Here is an 18,685-nt window from a genome sequence, read left to right on the forward strand (position 1 = left end):
TGGACCACGGTTCACAGGGTTCCATTCATACAAATGCCCATAACAGGCAATCTATAGAGATTAATAGATTAATGACTTCCAGCATCTGGGGGAAGACAGACAGTAGGGGAAGTGGAGTGAATGGTGCTCCCGATATGCAAACATGTCTACTCTCTAGCTCCTATGAATAGAGACTTAAACACAAAATTTATTTTTTACCTTTCTTTTTGGAGACAATCCCACGCTGTAACTCAGGCTGGCCTGAAGTCACAAGGTGGCCCAGGTTGGCCTCAGACTTGTGGCAACCCTCTTGTCTTAGCATCCCAAATCTTTGCAGATATAACTAAGTTAAAGATTACTAGTTGAGGCCATTCTAGATTTAGCGTAAACCTCAAACTTCACATGTGTGTCTTTGACTCTCTGAGGTGCTGAGATCAATACTTAGGGCCTTGGATATGTCAGGGGAACATTCTACCGAATCTTCCCCCTTCTCTTCTCTCTCTTGTTCTCTGCCTCCCTTCCTCCTCCATCTCCTCCTCCTCCTCCTCCTCCTCCTCTTTTTCCTCCTTCTCCTCCTCCTCCTCTCTCTCTCCCGCTTCTCTCTTCAGAACTGGCGGAGAATCAATGTTTATTATTTTAAGTCCAAACTGGTAGAAATCTATAGCAGCCTCCAGAACAGGCCAAAGTGTGACACCTTAGGATGCAGGATGTCTTTGTAAGACAGTGACAAATTTCAGGTGGGCTGAGGTGACATCCCAACAACCTCCGCATCATGCACTTGAAATGGCAAATTGTAGGAGAATCTAATGTTATCTCAATAAAATTGCTTCTGAAGAGAAATACAGGGATTTGCCCACGTTCCATGATGGGGTATGGGTGATGGGAGCCCCTGGTCATCCTGCTTTCCTGTCTCCCCTTCCCCTGCATCTCCTTGTTTCCTTTCTGGTGTTTAACATTCTCTCCTCCCACCCCCCAATTGTCTCTGATCAGCTCTCCCTACCACATTCATCAGTCCTTGTATTCTCTTCCATCACCCCCTCCAAACAGTAAACCTCCAGGGGTGGGTTCCATTTCCACACTTCCTCAGATGTCAGGGGAATTGAATGCATGGCAAAATATTTCCGAGGTCTAAATTACACCGACCCCGGAAGGCTGAACTTGCGGTATAATCCAGGTTATGAATTGTAAATCAGACGCCATGCAAAATACTCACAAAAAATTCAATAAGCTGCTTTTGCTCCCAGCACAGGAAGGCAGGGCCTGGGGAGGCAGAAGGAGGCAGGCTGGGCTTGGAGGAAAGGCAGAGGGGGTGTGGAAGGGGAGCAGAGGGCAGCCAGGCTGTCTTTGGTCTGCTTGGCCAAGTCTTCTCAGCACCAGGAGCCATTCATTTACCCAAGGGAGGAGCCAAGAGGTCTCCCTGGCCTTTGTGTGGCATGCCCTTTAAGATGTAACCCAGCCTTGCAAATAAATATGATGTAGCTACCAGTCTGCCTGCTCTAAAGAGGCTGTGCCAGTCCCGGAGACTGGGTGGCTTCCCCTCTTGAACTGAGGGATCTTTTGTTTGGTCCCATCTCTACAGTACCAAGAAAGTATGGCATGCACGCATTCAGATCTTTGATTTTTTTAAAAGCATGATCGAAACACGATTAATAAAACCTCAGAGACAGAAATTGGGGTCCATCCTGGTCAGAAAATCAAAGCAATCAGTCTCTGGCTCTTACCTCTATTTCAGTCCGAAATGGTGATCCTGCCTCCAAGAATCTCAGAATGAGACCGAGACTGCGAGATGTTTCCTCCCGTTTTGTAATCCTCTCTAGGGCTGAGATTAAAGGTGTGCATCACTGGGATTAAAGGCATGCGCCACCCGGCTTTTATGGAAAAATAGTGTGGCTCCTGGGATTAAAGATGTGTGTTACCACTGCCTGGCCTCTAAGGCTGATCAGCGGGGCTGTTTTACTCTCTGATCCTCAGGTAAGCTTTATTTATTAAAGTACAAATGAAATGCCACTACATTTAGTCACTTCATTTTATGCATGAGTATTTTGCCTACATGTATGCATGTTTAACACGTGTGCACTTATGACCCACAGAGGTCAGAAGAAGGTATCAGATCTCCTGGGAATACCACGTAGGGTGCTGGTACCAGGTCCTCTGTAAGAGCAGGAAGTGCTCTTAACCACTGAGCCATCTCCCCAGCCCTGCAGCAGGACCTTATGATCCTTTAGAACTCACGTAGAAAAACCAGGCGCGTCAGTGTGTGCCTGTAATCCCAACACTGGAAGAGGCGGAGATGGGAGGGTCCTCGGGGCTCACTTGCCAATCTACCTGAGTTGATGAGCTCCAGGTTCAGTGAGAGATTCTGCCTCCAAACATAAGAGAGCAATAGAGAGCAACAGCCGACTACCATGTCTGGATTTCATGAAAATGAACACACACAGGAACACACACACACACACACACACACACACACTTAAATTCACAAGCTCTAATTTATTCCAGGTATTCTCACCACCCTTTGGTCTTATGGCCAATGAAGAGTCCTTGGAAGCCTCTCCCCTCAATCATAGACTGGTGGGAAATAAGAAGTTGGTAGGGACCAACATTTTCCTGCTTGTTCTTGGCCATGAATGTCCACCACATCTGTATAAAGGCCTCTGATTCATTCTCCATCCACCGAGGCCCACCTGCAGGGCAGCGTAATCTCTGTTAGACTATGGGGCTAAGAGATGAGGCCCTTGCCCTGAGAAGGTCTGGTGGTGGCATGTTGGATCCTCCATTCCGGCCTTCCAGGTGCTCAGAAAGTCCTCTGTTAGCCTTAGGGGGACTAGCCCAGGGCAGCTCTTTGTGGTGGCAGAACTGTGTGGCTGGCATGAAGAAGGGCAAGGCGGGCTGGAGCTGCCTCTGTTGGTAGTTTTTGTAGGCGGGGCCCAGGAAAGCTTGAATGCTCCTGGTCTATTAATAGTCATGAGGAGGAGGATGTGAAGCCTCCTCTTGAGGTGCTCAGAGTCCTTCCAATTAAAAGACAGGCTTTAAATGCTTCTAATGAGGACACCATGACCATCAGAGCAGTGGGAACTGGGGCTGTGCCTGCAGGACCAGCCTCATCCGAGTGGCTTGGTTGGGAAGAGCTTGAGACACACTTTTTCTATGTCTCTGTCTATCTCCCTCTTTTCCTTGGATCCCTCCTCGATCATTCATCTACCCTGGAAACACTTGCATAAGTGAAGAACAAGGAAGTGACCTTGGACCCTTTTTAAAGACCCCAGGGCATAGGCAGCTGGGCCCTGTACTGACCAGGGCTCCTTAGCAAGTGTAGAAGGCAGACTCTGAGCTGGCTCCTCTTTGGCTACCACTTTCTGTGTGTCACATCCTGGTGTAACTCTCCCTTTGAAAATAGTCTAGCTTAGTGACTTGCTTCTAATCCAGAGGGCACACAAGGTGACACCGTGTCACTTCTATGACTAAGCTGTATCTTATCGCAACCCCCACCTTGTTGGTAGCTTCTAGGACCTTCACAACTTGCTTGTAGATTTAAATTTTATTAATTTTTAATTTGTTCTCATGTGTTTGTGTGTGTGTGTGTGTGTGTGTGTGTGTGTGTGTAAATGTGTGTATGTCTGTCCGCATGTGCTCATGCACATATATGCACATGTGTGCAGGGCCAATGCCAATGTTAGGGGTCTGGAACCTTCAGCACTGTCTCCCGACGTCATTCACTGAAGTAGGGTCTATCACTCAAATCCAGAACTCATCGTACAGTGAGTTCAGTTCATCAGCCTTCCACGGGGATGCCCTTGTTTCTAGCTTCAAGCATTGGAATTACAGGTGGGCTGTCATGCCCTTCTGGTATTTACACGGGTTCTGGGGATGCGAACTTCAGTCCTCTGGCATGCTGAGTACATGGTGTGTGCAGGAGCTGCTGACCCATCCTTCCTGTCCCTGCTGGTGGGCTTTGATGAATTAAGCTACCACGATGAACGAACCCAGGTGGCCAGGTTCATCGACGCAACAGCTCACAAGGATTGAATCCTGCCAACAACCATGTATACTGGATGTGGCCCAGTCCTCGGCTGAGCCTTCAGAAGAGACCCTAGCTCCAGATGGGAAACCTATGAGGCATTCAAAACAGAGGACCCAGTGGAACCATGCCCGGACTCCCGAGACAGATCCTATCTGAGAAGAACAGTGCTTACTGCTGCCAGGTTTGGGGGTGATTTGTTCCCCCGTGCTGGGTATTGAACATAGTAAATCATGAAGGGTTCTGATTTTCCATTGCACATCTGCAGGAAGGTTCCAATCAAGCTTGCAGAGAGGATTAATGGAGCGGGTGCCTGCAGGTGTGTGCGGCGGTGTCAGGCACCCAGGAAGCCAGGGAGAGCAGCCTCGTTATTAATTTACACCGTCCTGGTGATAATGACTGCTCTGGACTAGAGTGCTTAGGACCCCTGCGTGGGCTCGCCTCTAATGCACACACATTTATGCAGCTCGCTCACTCCGCGTCCAGCACCGCCCCAGCTGCGGTCAGAATACCAACAAGGTCACATATGGCACCTGGGTAATAATGTCCCTTACCTTGGTAGAGAGTGTCCTGATGCACGGAACTCACTTCGGTGGTATTCACTCAACTGGCAAAGCAGGGACAGGCCTTGTCGTTTCCTCAGTTTCCTGTGGTGTGTCTCCGGGGAGAATAGAATCCAGTCTTCCACACCCTGGGCGCCCCAGTCTTGTTCCTGCCCTGCGTGGACCTTGAGCGGACATTGAAACTTAGAGATGGAAGGAATAAAGAAAAAAGTGAGGTAAAGTCTTACATCATGAAAGCCATTTGAAAATCCATAATCCAGTCGCACTCAGCATCTCCGACGGCGCTCCACAGCTGGCTCATTGACTATCGCTCAATCACCCGCATCCTCTTCTCCTAGCCGCTCTCCTGAGTCCTGTGTCCTTGGATCTGCTGCTCTGAACAGTGCCTGGAACTGGAGTCATATAAAATACACATACATGTACATATATACATGTATGTGTTGTGTGTTCCCACATTTGTATGTATATGTGTGCGGGTAGTATATGCGATGTATACATGTGTGCACCTTTGTGGGCCAGAGGTCAGCTTAAAGCAAGACAGGCTCTCTCACTAAACCTAGAGCACGCTATTATAGCTAGACTGACTGGCCAGCAAGCCCCTGGAGCCCCTGTCTCACCGTCTCCATCCTCCACCACTGGGGCTACAGAGTTAAAAGCATTCATAGCCACACTGTCTCCCCGCCGCCTCCCATGGATGGTAGCCATTCAAACTCAGGTCCTCTTGTTACTGATCTGTTTCCCTAACCTTCCACCTTATTGGTTGAGTCAGGGTCAAGCCTCCAGGATCCGTTTGTCTCTATGTCCTCAGCACTGGGATTACATGTGTGCACCGTTGTGACTGACTTCATACATGTGTGCTGGGGGTTGTCCTCATGCTCTCGCTCCAAGCACCTTATGCACTGAGCCATCTTCCTGGCTAAAGAGACGCTTGGTTGCTATGGTTGACTTGTTCCCAGCATTTAGTGAAGAGAGGCCAGGGTTAAACATTCCGAAGGGCCTGCACTAACAACGACTGTCGCAGTGTGAATGTTGCTAGTGCCATGTGAGGATCCTAGCTTCTCTTCCTGGCTTTCCCCGATCTCTGGAGTTCCTTCCCATCATCCACCTCATCCTAGCAGCTTGCCCTCCCTTCCTAGAGCTGCTCTTTGCTGCCCCACCTGGCACAGCCTTCCTAGCCTTGGTAGGAGCTGAGCAACCAGGGGTCAGGTCCTAAAGCTTTCTGACCTATACTATCACCTTTTAGAGTCTCCTTCAGGCTTCTCTCCGTCCTCCTGCCCACCACCTCCTCCTATATGAGGGTTTCTCCAGTTCCCGCTTCCTTTGGTTTCTATGGGGCCCCAAAGGGACACTGTTGGCCAAGTTGAGTCCCATCTACTCTTGGCGGGAACCTGCCCAAGAAACATGTCCGTCGGACTCCCGCTGTGCCACGCTAACCACAGCTGATCCAATTTTTCTTAATTAGTACATTTAATTATTAGTAACATTTCACTTAAGTAGAATTAATTACCCCATCAGCAGCCCGGGCCAACTCTTCCCACGTGAGCTCTTATTGCTATCCCCATATCAAGGCCAGATTTCCCCCCCTCCTTACCCCATCTCTCTGACAGAACTGGCTCCCAGCAAGAGCTCCTGGGAATGAAATCCCACTTTCTTGCACCTGTGGAGAACTCCAGCCAAAGCATTCAATCAAGCTAGGAATTATGGGTGGATAGGGTGAGCACAGGACAAGGAGAGGGCCTGCTGCCCAAGGTGATTAGCATCCTATTCCCCTAGGCTGAATGAACCCAATTCCTGGACAGCTTCTGCCTCTGGGCTGCACGTTCCAGAACAGGTGTTCACTCAGGCATAACAGTGAGGGGGGCGGTAGCGGGGTCCAGCCTGACTTCCTCAGTTATCCACTCTAAGGTGGTCCCGGGGAGGAAGACTAAGGGGTAGAGTCAGTGTGTTTGGGTTTCCCAGGGCTCCTGCCATTGGATTTGGGCAAGCCACACCCAGGAGCCAGCACACTCCCCGGAGGGCAGGAAATAGTAGAGACTTCAATATCAGTTCAACTTGATTGGGCCTCAGTGTGCAGGAGAAGGGGTTTCTGCAGCCAGCCAGTCAGTGTACTGTTTAAACCATTTTCCAGTGTCCCACAGAGTCTGAGCTCCAGGAGAGGCTAAGAACTGCAGATGCCATAGCGGGGAGGATGCATTTCACACCTGCCTCCCGGCCAACAAGGGCCAGTCCTTCTGGCTGTGAGTGTTTTTGTCTCATCCTAGCTTTTGACCCTTCTTGACTTTGGGCAGGTCACTCAGTCTCTCTCTCAGCCTTGGCTTACTCGACTGTAAAATGGATAACGGCCACTTCAGCGGGCTGCAGTCAACCGGGACCATGATTTTTATTGGCAGGTTGATAAAGGTTCTGAGCAGCCCAGGATCAGAGCAGTCTGTTTAATTTTAATTAGCCCCTAACTTGCCTTACTTATTGATGGATTGGTACTCGGGTCTGAAGGAGTTTCACACTCTCCCACCGGCTTGCATCTTTACTTTTTCTGAATTATTATTATTATTTTTTTAAAATTTGGGCAACAAGACCTCAGTCAGTGCTCAACCTTCCAGCTTCCCCTCTGCTTGCTCAGTTACGAAGGATTATCATAGACTCCTCCTGGCTTCTGTTGTGCTCAGTTGGTACGGTGGAAGATGGTGGCGTCTTCATGGCCTCTTTTGCCAAAGCAGTCCCATGGATGATGGTGGAGTCCTCACGGCTTCTGCCTTGTGTGGTCAGTACAATGGCCTTACACCTGTGGCCCTCCTGCATCAACTTCCTGAGTCCCTGAGATAACAAGGATGCACTAGCCAGGCTCCAATCATATTATAGCAAGAGCCGTAGCGGGGCAGAGATGGTTCTGACTGACTTCAGCGCGGAAACACCGAAGTTCACATTCTCAGATCTCAGAGGGATTTTTTGTGTGGTTCGCTTTCCCCGGAAAATGTCTGCAACTGTCTCCTCTCTGCTACCCTCATGTGGTCGTGTGTAAAGTCTGTCCCTCTGGGTGCTGCGTGGGAAGGTGCTTGGCTTGGGGGAAATGCTAAGATATGACTTCCTGTTGATTATTTCCCCCCTCCCTCCACCCCTGCCACTACTTCAGCTGGGACAGGTATTGTGATCAGGACCAAAGTCTGCATATCACAGCCATGTTGAGAACGGGCGTTATTATGCACTGTGACAATATTTGATGAATTCATATGTGCCTCGGGGAGCAGCCTAAGTAGGTGAATAAAGTGAGAATATTTTCTGTGACAATCAATATCCCTTCAATTGAGGCATCTCTGTAGATCTGACATTTTGAGTTTTCTTTTTGCTTGCCTTGACTGGATTCACACTTTGTGTAGAGTGCACACATTGGCAAGAGGGGCTGGCAGTGTCAGGAGCCAGGTTCATTGGCCCTGCAGCTGGGAGCAGGTCCGTCTGCATGAGACCCCAGCTAGGTGGGGGCTGGTGCCCCTGCACAGTGTTCACCTGGCCCCCGCTGCTAAATGCTTGAGGCTCCACATGGCTGTGCTTCTTCAAGCTAAGCACAAGCTGACCAGGGCTTGGTGCCAGTCCTGGAAACCCTGGCCTGGTTCCCAGGATTGCCAGTCACTCAGCCCCGGTCAAAAGCAGAGGTCGGGTACATGCGTGTATCCATGGTGTGTGTGTGTGTGTGTACACAAAGAGGCCAGAGAATGACTCTGACATTCTTGCCTTTACTCTTTTGAGATAGGGTCTCTCGCTGAGTGTAGAGTTCACTAACTTATAACAGTGGGATTGCAGATGTGCACAGCTGTGCCTGGCTTTTCACATGGATGCTGGGGATCTGCACTCAGGTTCTCATGAAAGTGCTTCATCCATAGAGCCATCTCTCCAGCTGTCAGGTGACTTAAGGACACCTCTCCCGGCCTCCTAAGGCCGCCCCAGGGTTGAGGTGAAGCCATTTGGCTTGGTTGTCTGTCGGTCCTGTCATTTGCTAAGAGGTAGCAGCAGGTCAGCAACCTTGGAAGAGCTCCGTAAACATTCAAAAAGCATCTTTTGTTATGGTTTACCCATCTGTGGTAATGGAGCTGATAGTAATATCAGCCTGTATTGGGTGCCAGTGGGTGCCAGTGGGTGCTAGACAGGCTTTCCTGGGCTTTGCATGGATCAAGGTCTCTAGGCCTCCCATTGACCCTGCATTGCCTGTTCTGTAACAGCCCCACATACAGATTAGAAACTGAGACAGACGCTATACATTTTAGGTACCACGAGGGTTTGTAAGTCAAGATCCTAGGGGGAGGGCAGGCTGTGGGGGTATTGGCCTTGCTAGCTGGAGGGGCTGCTGAAGTTACGCGTTTGTCAGTTTTCTTGTCTGTAAGATGGGAAGACTGGTAGGTATCAGGCAGACGAAGTGAGATTTCTCAGTGGTCTCTGTCAAGCCTCCTGCCCTGGCCACAGGATGCTTCTTGGAAGTTACTGCTGCTGCTGCAGTTGACAAAACACCTAAGGAATTCAGCCTACAGGACGAAGGAAAGATTTGTGGATGATGTTTAATAGAAACCCAGAGACATATTGGGATATCAACCTGAAGGTCGGAAAAGCAAAACAGCCAGTCGTTGGCTCTTGCTTCTACCCCAGTCCAAAATGGTGATCCTGTGTAGTGATATTTCATTTGCATTTTAATAAAAAAGCTTGCCTGAAGTTCAGAGAGTAAAATAGCCGCACTGGTCAGCCTTACAGACCACGCAGTGGTGACACACGCCTTTAATCCCGGTAGCCACACTAGTTTGCCACAGAAACTGGGCAGTGGCAGTGCACGCCTTTAATTCCAATCCTAGAGAGGAATACAAGATGGGAGGAGACAGCTCTCACACACAGTCTCATCTGAGATTCCTAGAGACAGGGTCACCATTTCAGTAAGGTAAGAGCCAGTGGCTGGCTGTTTTGCTTTTCTGACCTTCAGGTTGAACCCCAATTTCTGTCTCTGGGTTTCTATTAATCGTGCTATAATCCTGCCTCCAGGAATCCTCAGAATGAGACTGTGTCTACGAGCTGTCTGAAAGACTGATCAGTGCAGCTGTTTACTCTCTGATCTTCAGGCAAGCTTTCTTTCTTAAAATACAAATGAAATATCATTACAGTTTGACCCATAGTGTCTAAGGATCCAGCCGTGGTGGGATGGTTCCATCACTGTGGATCTGTGGTAAGGCAGACCATCATGAAGGCCAGGAAAAGATGTGGTTGAGTAAGGATGCCCCTCTCATGGTGGGCAAGAAGGAGGGAGATAGAGAGGGAGGCACTGGGGCCAGACAGACCCTTCAAAGGCACATTTGTCACCTGCCTCACTAATGACCCATTTCCTTTAACTGAGCCTTGTCCCCTACTGGTCCAAGGATTCATCTACAGATGAAGCCAGGGCCCTCAGGCATCCATCACCTTTGAATAGTATTGCCAGCTAGAGTTCAAGCTTTCAACACACGAGCCTTTGGTATTTAGGGCACAGTATTTCTGGCGGTTTGAGTGAAATTGACCTCCATAGGCTCATAGGGAGTGGCACTATTAGGAGGTGTGGCCTTGTTGGAGGAAGTGTGTCCCTGGGGGACTGGGCTTTGATGCTTCAGAAGCTCAATCCAGACCCAGTGGCTCCCTGTCTCTTTCTGGATCCAGATGTAGAACTCTTACTTTCCTCTCCCGCCCCATGTCTGCCTGCATGCCGCCATGCTTCCTGCTGTGACAATAATGGACTGAACCTCTGAACTCTAAGCCGGCTCCAATTAAATGTTTTCCTTTATAAGAGTTGCCATGGTCATGGTGTCTCTTCACAGCCACAGAAATCCTAACTAAGACAGTGTTACAATCGTTATATTTAGTTTTGGCTGTTGATAATGAGGGCTGTGGAGGACTCACAGGGGCCAGAATGCAGGGAAAAGGATAACGAGCAGGCCATGCTAAGGTGAGTGTCATTTAGCTTTTAATTGTCCATTTGACACACCTAGAGTCACCCGAGAAGAGAGGCTCAGTTGAGGGACGGCCCAGGTCAGATCGGCCTGTGGACATATCCATGGGAAACTGTTTGGCTTGCTCATTGATGGAGCCCACTAAGGGCACCACCATCCTCTAGGCAGGTGGTCCTAGGCTGCATAACACAGCTTGCTGAGCCTGAGCCTGTGGGGAAGTCAGCAAGCGTCCTTTCTCCATGGAGCTACTTACTTGTGAGTTCTTTGGCCAGAGGCAACACTGAATGAAATAGCAAGATTTCCCAGCTCGAGTCCCCTCAAGTCCTGCCTTGACTTCCCTCAGTGATGAACTATGACCTGGAAGTGTAAGTCCAATAAGCTCTTTCCTCCCAAAGGTTACTTTCAACTGGAGTGTTTTTATCATGCCGTTGGAAAGGAAACTAAGACAGTGAATGTGGATAGGACCAGAGCTGAGAGGAGAGGAGCTGTCTGTCCTTACCTGCTTGTGCATGAAGGGCCTCTGACAATGGCACAGGGCACATCTGGCCCAGAGTGCAACGAGGGAAAATCTGACCACTAGGCCGTGTCAGCATGACAGGATGTGGCGATAGCCTGGATGTCCTGTTCAGGATGAGTGTGATCAGGGAGCCTCCAGGAAAAGCAGGAAGGTAGATTGATATTTCCCCGAGGATAGAAGTGAACATGGGAGTCTCTGTTCAGCACCCACAGTGGTGCAGCTCTGCATTGATCCCTGGGTCACCTGGGGACCACACAGCCACCTGTTCAGCTTGACTTCATCCCCTTGGTCCAGAGGACATGCTCATGAAACAGGGTGGGTTCTGCTTGGAGGGAGTCTGCACTGAGTACCAGATACCTCTAATGGACGGGATAGCAGCATCCTGCAGAAACTGCCTTCAACACTAGATCCGTGCTCCAGCAAACACTATGCCCACTTCTGCTCTCTCAGGCGTAGACTCAGGAAGGGTAGCAACCTTTAGAGAAATTAATGAGACTTTTTCCTTGTGTTTGAGCAGCCTAAATGGGCATTGGGTTTCCTTAGGGGCGATACTAGCCTTAGGGAGTACAGAGACCAAAGAAGGCTGGTGAGAAGTTTTCCATGTCTGGAATACTATTTACTGCCTCAGTAATGGAGACAGAAAATCTTTCTTTAGCCCCCATATTACAGATGAAGATGGTTGTATTTCCCTCACTGGCTCAGACTGGGCTCTTGGTATCAGAAAGGGAGCAGAGACTTCTGTCTGTCCTGGTTCCGGGGTTGTGGGGCAGGTAGGGGCTGTTCTTTTCTCCTTGCCTGGGAGGTGGGAGGGCCTTTGATACTTGTTCCTAGGTGAGGCAGCTCAAGGGTTGGGGAGCTCTTGTTTAGTTGTGTGTTGAGAGATGGCCACATGTCACAGGCTTAGCATGTTGAAATGAAGGAGGTCTGAATCATCCCTGAGTCATCCGTAGTTACCTGTGTTGGCAATAACTGGCGGAACTTGCTAGAAGGGATGCGAGTGACTCTGGCTGGACCTTTGGAGAGTAGGAGTGCAAAGCCTTCTGGGCGAGGGATCCATAGGGAAGCTGTAGATCCTTGTGTGTGTGCGGGGTCAGGGCTTTGGCACTTGACCAATCCAGAAAAATCCAGTTGTGACAGCTACAGATGAGTTTGAGGGCTCTGGATGGCAGACATCCTGGGTATCTCAGTGTTTGCCAGCTTGACTCCAGCCTTCTAAACCAAGTAGAAGTCTGCTTGGCATTAGCTCTCGCTGGAAGAGAGATTGGACTGTTTCTGTGAATCCCTGGGTTTTGTTGAGAAGGTGGGTGTTGGGTTGACAAAAAAAAAAAAAAGGCTCAACAGCAGAAACAAAGACTGAATTGAGGTGTGAAGTTTTAGACTGACTTTCTCTTTATTACAAGTGAGTGTCCCTGCCTGTCACTCAGGAGACCAGGATTTGTTTTCTCAGTGAGGAAGGCAATTTTTGTTGGGAAACTCAGGAGGGAGAGGCAAGCAGATCTCTGCGGATTTGAGGCCAACTCGGTCTATTTAGTGAGTTTCAGATCATCCTGTGCCCCATGGTGAGACCCTGCCTCAAAACTCAAACAAAACAAACTAATAAACAAAAATGACTGAGCCTGCCAATGCCCTATCTTGGAAAGGGAAACCCACTCCTCCTTGGGGATTCATCTGCAGATGTTGACGGGGGAAATATTTTCCTGAGTGGTGTAGGCATTGGTAAGGTATACATTCCCCTGTAAACAAACTTTCACCTGTTCTACTGTAAATAATACTAACAAAACCCATTGGGTCAGACACACACACACACACACACACACACACACACACAAATAGAAGGGGGACTGGTTGAGTTGGGAGAGATGGCTCAGAGTTTAAGAACACTTGCCACACAATCATGAAGATTGGAGTTTGGATTCCAACACTTGTGTAACAAGCCAAGCTACGTGTTCAACACACACCTGCAACCCAGGCTCCAAGGGAGGCAGAGACAGAATTGCTAGCTTCCAGCCTAGCTGAGGAAAGTCAAGGCCCAGGCCCAGGGAGAGACCCTGCCTTAAAGACAGAGGCAGAGGACATTGACACACTCTTCTGGCCTCCACGTGCACGCTCAGGCATGTGCACCTGCACAGACATGTGCACACACACCATATACTCATACAAATAGGCACATGCACATATAAATACGTATTTATAACAGGAAGACGAAATGGGAAAAAGAAGGAAATTGACAGGAGTAGTGCAAGGGAGAGTAAGGGGGAGGGATGCGTGTCTTCAGACTATACTCTGCACGTACATAAAAATGTCATGATGAAACCCATTGTTATGTGTAATTAAGATATGCTAATGAGGGACCCAGAGATTAGTGAAATGGCCTTGAAATAAATTTGACAGTTCACTGTGTTCACAGAGCATCAACAACAAGAGAATGTAGTTATAAGCTATTACACAGGCGGGGGTGGGGAGGGTGGGGGTACTGGGTGCCTTACTATGTCTATCTTTTTTTTTTTGAGTGTCAAGAAGAGGGAGATAAAGGGCAGCAGGGTGAGGAAGCAGAAGTCTTACAAATGGCCGTTTTAAATCTTTTATAGCAGCTGGCCTTGAACTCCGGCCGGCCAACCACACAAGCATTCGTGCCCTGTTGCAGCTGAGATACTGACAGAGCCATCATCAAACATCATTTTGCTCCGTGTCTTCCATGTCTTAGTGAGAAAGGGGGAAAAGAAACCCACAAACCGCAGAAAGTGATTTCATGGTTTTCAAATAGGATGAAGGGAGAAGAGAGGGGGAAAGAGTTTGAGCTGCACTTGGGAGATGCCGTCCCAGGATCTGAGCTCAGAGCAACAGTAGGAGCAAAGCCAAGTTCCATAGGGATGAAGAACAGCCCGTCTGGGCTTTTGCAAAGCAGGGTGGGCGTCCCCAGTGAGTCCTGAAGGGAGGAGCCAGGCATGGCCTCTGGAGATCTCCCACTGTTCTGAGCTGGTGACCCCTGATTCTGGAAGTAGGAAAAGGCTGTAGCATGTACTGGCCTCCGAGGCACAGAGCAGCAGGTGTTCTGATAGGTGTCAACCATAGTGACAGCCTCCAGGTTCTGCTGCCAAAGCTTTGCTGCCTCTCTACAGCCCCAACTGTATTTGACCTTGGAGTGGCTGGTAGGAGGTGGTGGAGGGGAAGAAGGTGGTGGAGGAGGAGGAGGATGGTGGTGAGGAGGGGAAGGAAGGGAGAAGAAAAGGGAAGGGAGGAGGAGAGGGGAAAGAAGGGAGGGGAAAAGGAAGAAGAGAAGAGAGGGAAAGGGAAGGGAGAAGGCAAGAAAGAGAGGAGGAGGAAGAAGAAGCGGAGAGGGAAGGGAAGATGGAAGGGAAGAGAGAGAGAGGGAGAGAGAGAAGGAGAAGGGTACAAAGGGGAAGGAGGGAGTAGGAGGAGGAAGAAAAAAGGAAGATGAAGGGAGGAAGAACAAGAGGAAGAGGAGGAGAGGGAAGGAAGGAGGGAGAGAGGAGAGAGGATGTGTCTGAGAGCATTTCCAGAGATTAGCTGAGCGGGGATGGGGAGTGCAGGGGAGGGGACGACGACCCTGGATACGGATGGCATGGCCTCACAGTCCGGAGGCCTGGATGACATAAGAGGATGCCCTCTAGCGTGGGCATTCTCTCTGCTCCCTACACTATAATGTGAGCTGCTCTGCCCCACCCATGATTCCCCACTGTGAGGCTCGGAACCCTCTGAAGCCGGGAGGCTAAAGAAAATCTCCTGGAGGTTCTGCTGTAGTGACCGGAGGCTCCCCATCACAGCTCAGCAACGCTAGTTTTTAACAGTTCCTCGGGATATTCTCATGCGCTGGTGGAGACCTCTGGTTTACAGTCTCTGCAGCTGGATCTGGCTCTCAGACATCGTCCATGCAGCTGGATAGGGCCTCTGAACCCATCTGAAGCCCATGTCTCAAGTCGGACTACAAAGCTGCTCCCAATACTGGGTCTGCCTCTCCCCAGTGATCCCAGGCTGTCTATCTCAGGACACTGCATAACTTGGGTCTGTAACTTGGGTCACTGGGAAGCCTGTGCAGGGTCACAGTGGGTTTGGTCTCTGGAGTATGCAAGGTTGTTCCTGCGTTTGGGAAGGCAGCCCCTCTCCTGTGTCAATCTGAGTGTGTGTGTGTGTGTGTGTGTGTGTGTGTGTGTGTGGTGTTTCTTCTGGTACCTTTGCGGGAGGAGTCCCTTTCTGGGGAATCCCTGCCTGGGTCTCTCCATCTTGGGGCATGTGGTGTGGGTGTGGAGTCTCTGTGATCTTTCTAGATTCCTCCCCCCCACCTGTGAAACGCAGCTAATGGTTGCACCTGCCTCTCAGGTGAGGCCAAAAGAGCTAGGAGCATGGCCGAATGCAAAGGTCACGGGCCTTGCTTCAGCTCCAGGATTAAACTGCTTTAGGATGCATGAAGAATAGGGCTGTCCAGGCTGCACAGAGCTTGACATCCCTGGTGACCATCCAAGGCCACGCTGGGCAGGCTGGCCACCACTGTGTTAGTCATTTAGGTGTCACTGTGAAAGATTAACTTAAAGAGAGAGGGATTAATTTGGGTTTCCAGTCTGAGAGTATACAGTTCATCATGGTGACACGGCCGTGGATGCATATGACATGGTGTGGGAAGCGTATGACAGCTACTCATTTCATACATGACGCCGAGCAGGAAAGCAGAGAGGCTGTGGCAGGGGCTGGTTAGAACCGGCAAGCCCCCCTCCCCCCTTACAGCCCCAGAGTCTGTCAGCTAGGGACCAAGAGTTCAAACGCATGAGCCTGTGGGGGGACATTTTACATTCAGGACATAGTTGTCATTCTGCTGGATGCTGGTGTGGAAGGGGAGACAGAAGAAAGGAGGGAAGGAAAGAGGAGGAGGGGACTCCAGAGGGCGTGTCAAGTCTGCTTGGCTCATAGCCCGCTTTGAAGTGTCCCTCCAGGGTCGCATGCCCCATAGTCTGGCCTATGCACACCTGGAGGAGAAGGGATCACGGGCTCACTTGCTTCTCACATCTCCTGAAAAGTCAAGGCTTGACTGCCATGAGCAAAATCCACCACAGAGCGGACCTTCGAGGCTGGGGCTGGAATTCAGATACCGGGGGGAAAAGTTGGAAACGATGGTGGCTTTGACTCATTTCGTTTTTCTGCTGTCATACCAAAGCTAGTTTGTTGGTATATATTCAAAGACTGTTTTGTAATCTCCCCAACGATACCTTCTCTACACGTTCCTGTTGTTGTAAATTACTTTGTGATTCCCGAGCCATTTTTTTTGTTCTTTTTTTTTTTTGAGTCAATTAAAAAAAAAAATCCCTCCAGGGACCTCTGCTATGGCATTCCATCCGCACACCTGCATCTCTATGGTTAAGCCTAGCTGTTTCTCTTTTTCCTCTCCAAATGTCCTTTGCGGAAGAGCCGTCTGCCTCATTCCCTTCTCTGAATGTTGGAGATGACCAGGATCTGCCGCCATTAGCAGACAGGGCCCTTGATCTCCCCAGCCCTGCCCCACATGAGCAACCTGAGTCCTACAGATCCCCTGTGCCACCTGTGTCCAGGTCTCGGGCCCCTGAGTGCGGATCTGGGCTCAGCAGCCCTCACCCCCTCCAACCTGTTGGCTGCTCTGATCGCCTTGTGACTCTCATCCCCACCAGGCTTCCCTGCTAATGAGTCATCCTTGCACGGCCATTTGTTTGTGCTGGTTTCAGACAGACTAATGCTCTTAATGGCATATAATCATTTTTCAGAAGTCATTTGATGCCACTAATCATCTCAGGAATATGCCGCGATGGAACGCATAATGACACTTGGAAGAGGACAAATGGCACCGCGCTCGTGCCTTCCCCCCACCTCTGATCTATATTTTACCACGCTCTCTCACCTGCTAATGCCATCAAGAGCTGCTAATAAACAGCCGTCTTAAGGATTTCCCTCCCTTTGTGGTTTTCAAGGGTAGCGGGGAGTACCAGCTAAGGACATTTTGCTGGTTCCACCCCTGGGCAGGCAAGAGGAGGAAGGTAGCTGCCTCCTGCCCAGCAAACGCCTGGCTAGGACTCCTCTCATGCAGGGATGATGCTAGTGTCCGAAAAGATGAGGAGGGAGGAGATGTGGGAAGGAAGCCAGAAATGAGTCTGAGAATTCCCAACTGAGAAGGTTTGCAGCTGATCTCCTGTTGCTGCAAGCTCCATGGGGAAGGAGGGTTTGGCTAAGAGCTGGGAGCGGGCCTGGGGGATGGAAGATGAGGACAGGGGCAGCTTGTCAGGGAGCAGGTCAGCGTCCCACCATGGTGCCTGTAACACAAGTGTGGCTGTGGACTCAGGGAAGACAGCATGGGAGAGGTGACCTAGGCCTTCTGAGCCTCCACAGGCGGGGGGAGGTGACTCAGCTGTCTCCCCTTGCTAACCTGGGAACCGCAAACTCTCAGAATTTCTCAGATTTGCTGCTTGGAGTTTCTATCCCCAGCTGGTTTGGTTCTATTCAAATTCTAATCAAATAAAACCAAGACTGCTGACTGACTTCAGTCTGAGGAGGCTACCTGTTGCCATGCTCCCACCCCCCTCACTGAGTTTACGGCTCCTTATTCCAAACCTTCAGTCACTCATGGGTTTAAATGAAGTGACATTTTGCCCTTAATGTCCCTTGGAGACTGAATGCTAATAAAATTCAACAATTGCAATAAATAGTAATTTATGTCAGGGGACAGCTGGACACTGCTTTGGGAGGCCAGGGGACAGGCCAACCCATGATCGCTGCCTCTTCGTAAAATGCAGATCCTGTGAAGGGCCTGTTTTCACTCCCAGGTTTTAGGGGCAGGTATTCCGGCCTGGAGGGCTGAGTTCTTCCGGCTCTCTCCTCCCCTGCCTTTTCTCTTGGGTCTTCTCGGGTGACGTCAGCATCCTCAGCCCTTATGACTGAGCCTCCCACCCACTGGGTTAACCCATCTACAGTGTAGGGTACACGGTCCAGGACAACAAAAACTGCTAAGGACCCAGAGTGAGTAGATAGAGATCAGGGAGACAGGACAGGGGAATGGCTGCAGACATCCAGGGGTCATGGGTCTGAGCCCTGGCTCTCTCACTTAGTAAGCATACAGTTTGGGGCAATGAACCACTTTGGAGATCTGTGTGTTCACTTGTAAAAGGCTATTAGAGACACCTTCTTTGTGGGATCGCTGTGAAGATTAAATAAAATAATTCACATGAAGTGCTGAACATAAAGTAGGCCCTCATGCAACATTGATTATTGACATTGCTGCCCCGGGCAGCATGGGTTCCTGCTGGATTTAAGAGAGTCCCTTGGCAGGGGACATGCCAAGTGGAGGAGTGGGGAGGAATTTGGAGGGTAAGGCAGGAGTGTCCGGTGGGGGGTCCTAGTTGAGTTCCTCCCCCACTGGGACCTGCACCCCAGGCTACATCCACCCCCTGTTTCTGTTTCATCAGCACCACACACAGAGATGTGGCCAAAACCCATCTGTTAGCGAATGGCAAAGCCCCCAGCGTCCTTGCCGCTGTTCAATAATTTAGCGTAAGCTGCTGGGTGAGGGCTGACCGGAGTGCTGACATCCATTTTAATAAAGTCCTTTCCACTCCTCCTCAAGCTCAGGGTGAGGGACCAAGGGCTGCAGACCCTGCAGAGCCCGATCCCTCTCCTCCCCTGT

The sequence above is a fragment of the Microtus oregoni genome, unplaced genomic scaffold, assembly GCF_018167655.1.
Source record: "Microtus oregoni isolate MIOR12 unplaced genomic scaffold, Mior012 000048F_ref0000485, whole genome shotgun sequence".
NCBI classification, from domain to species: domain Eukaryota; kingdom Metazoa; phylum Chordata; class Mammalia; order Rodentia; family Cricetidae; genus Microtus; species Microtus oregoni.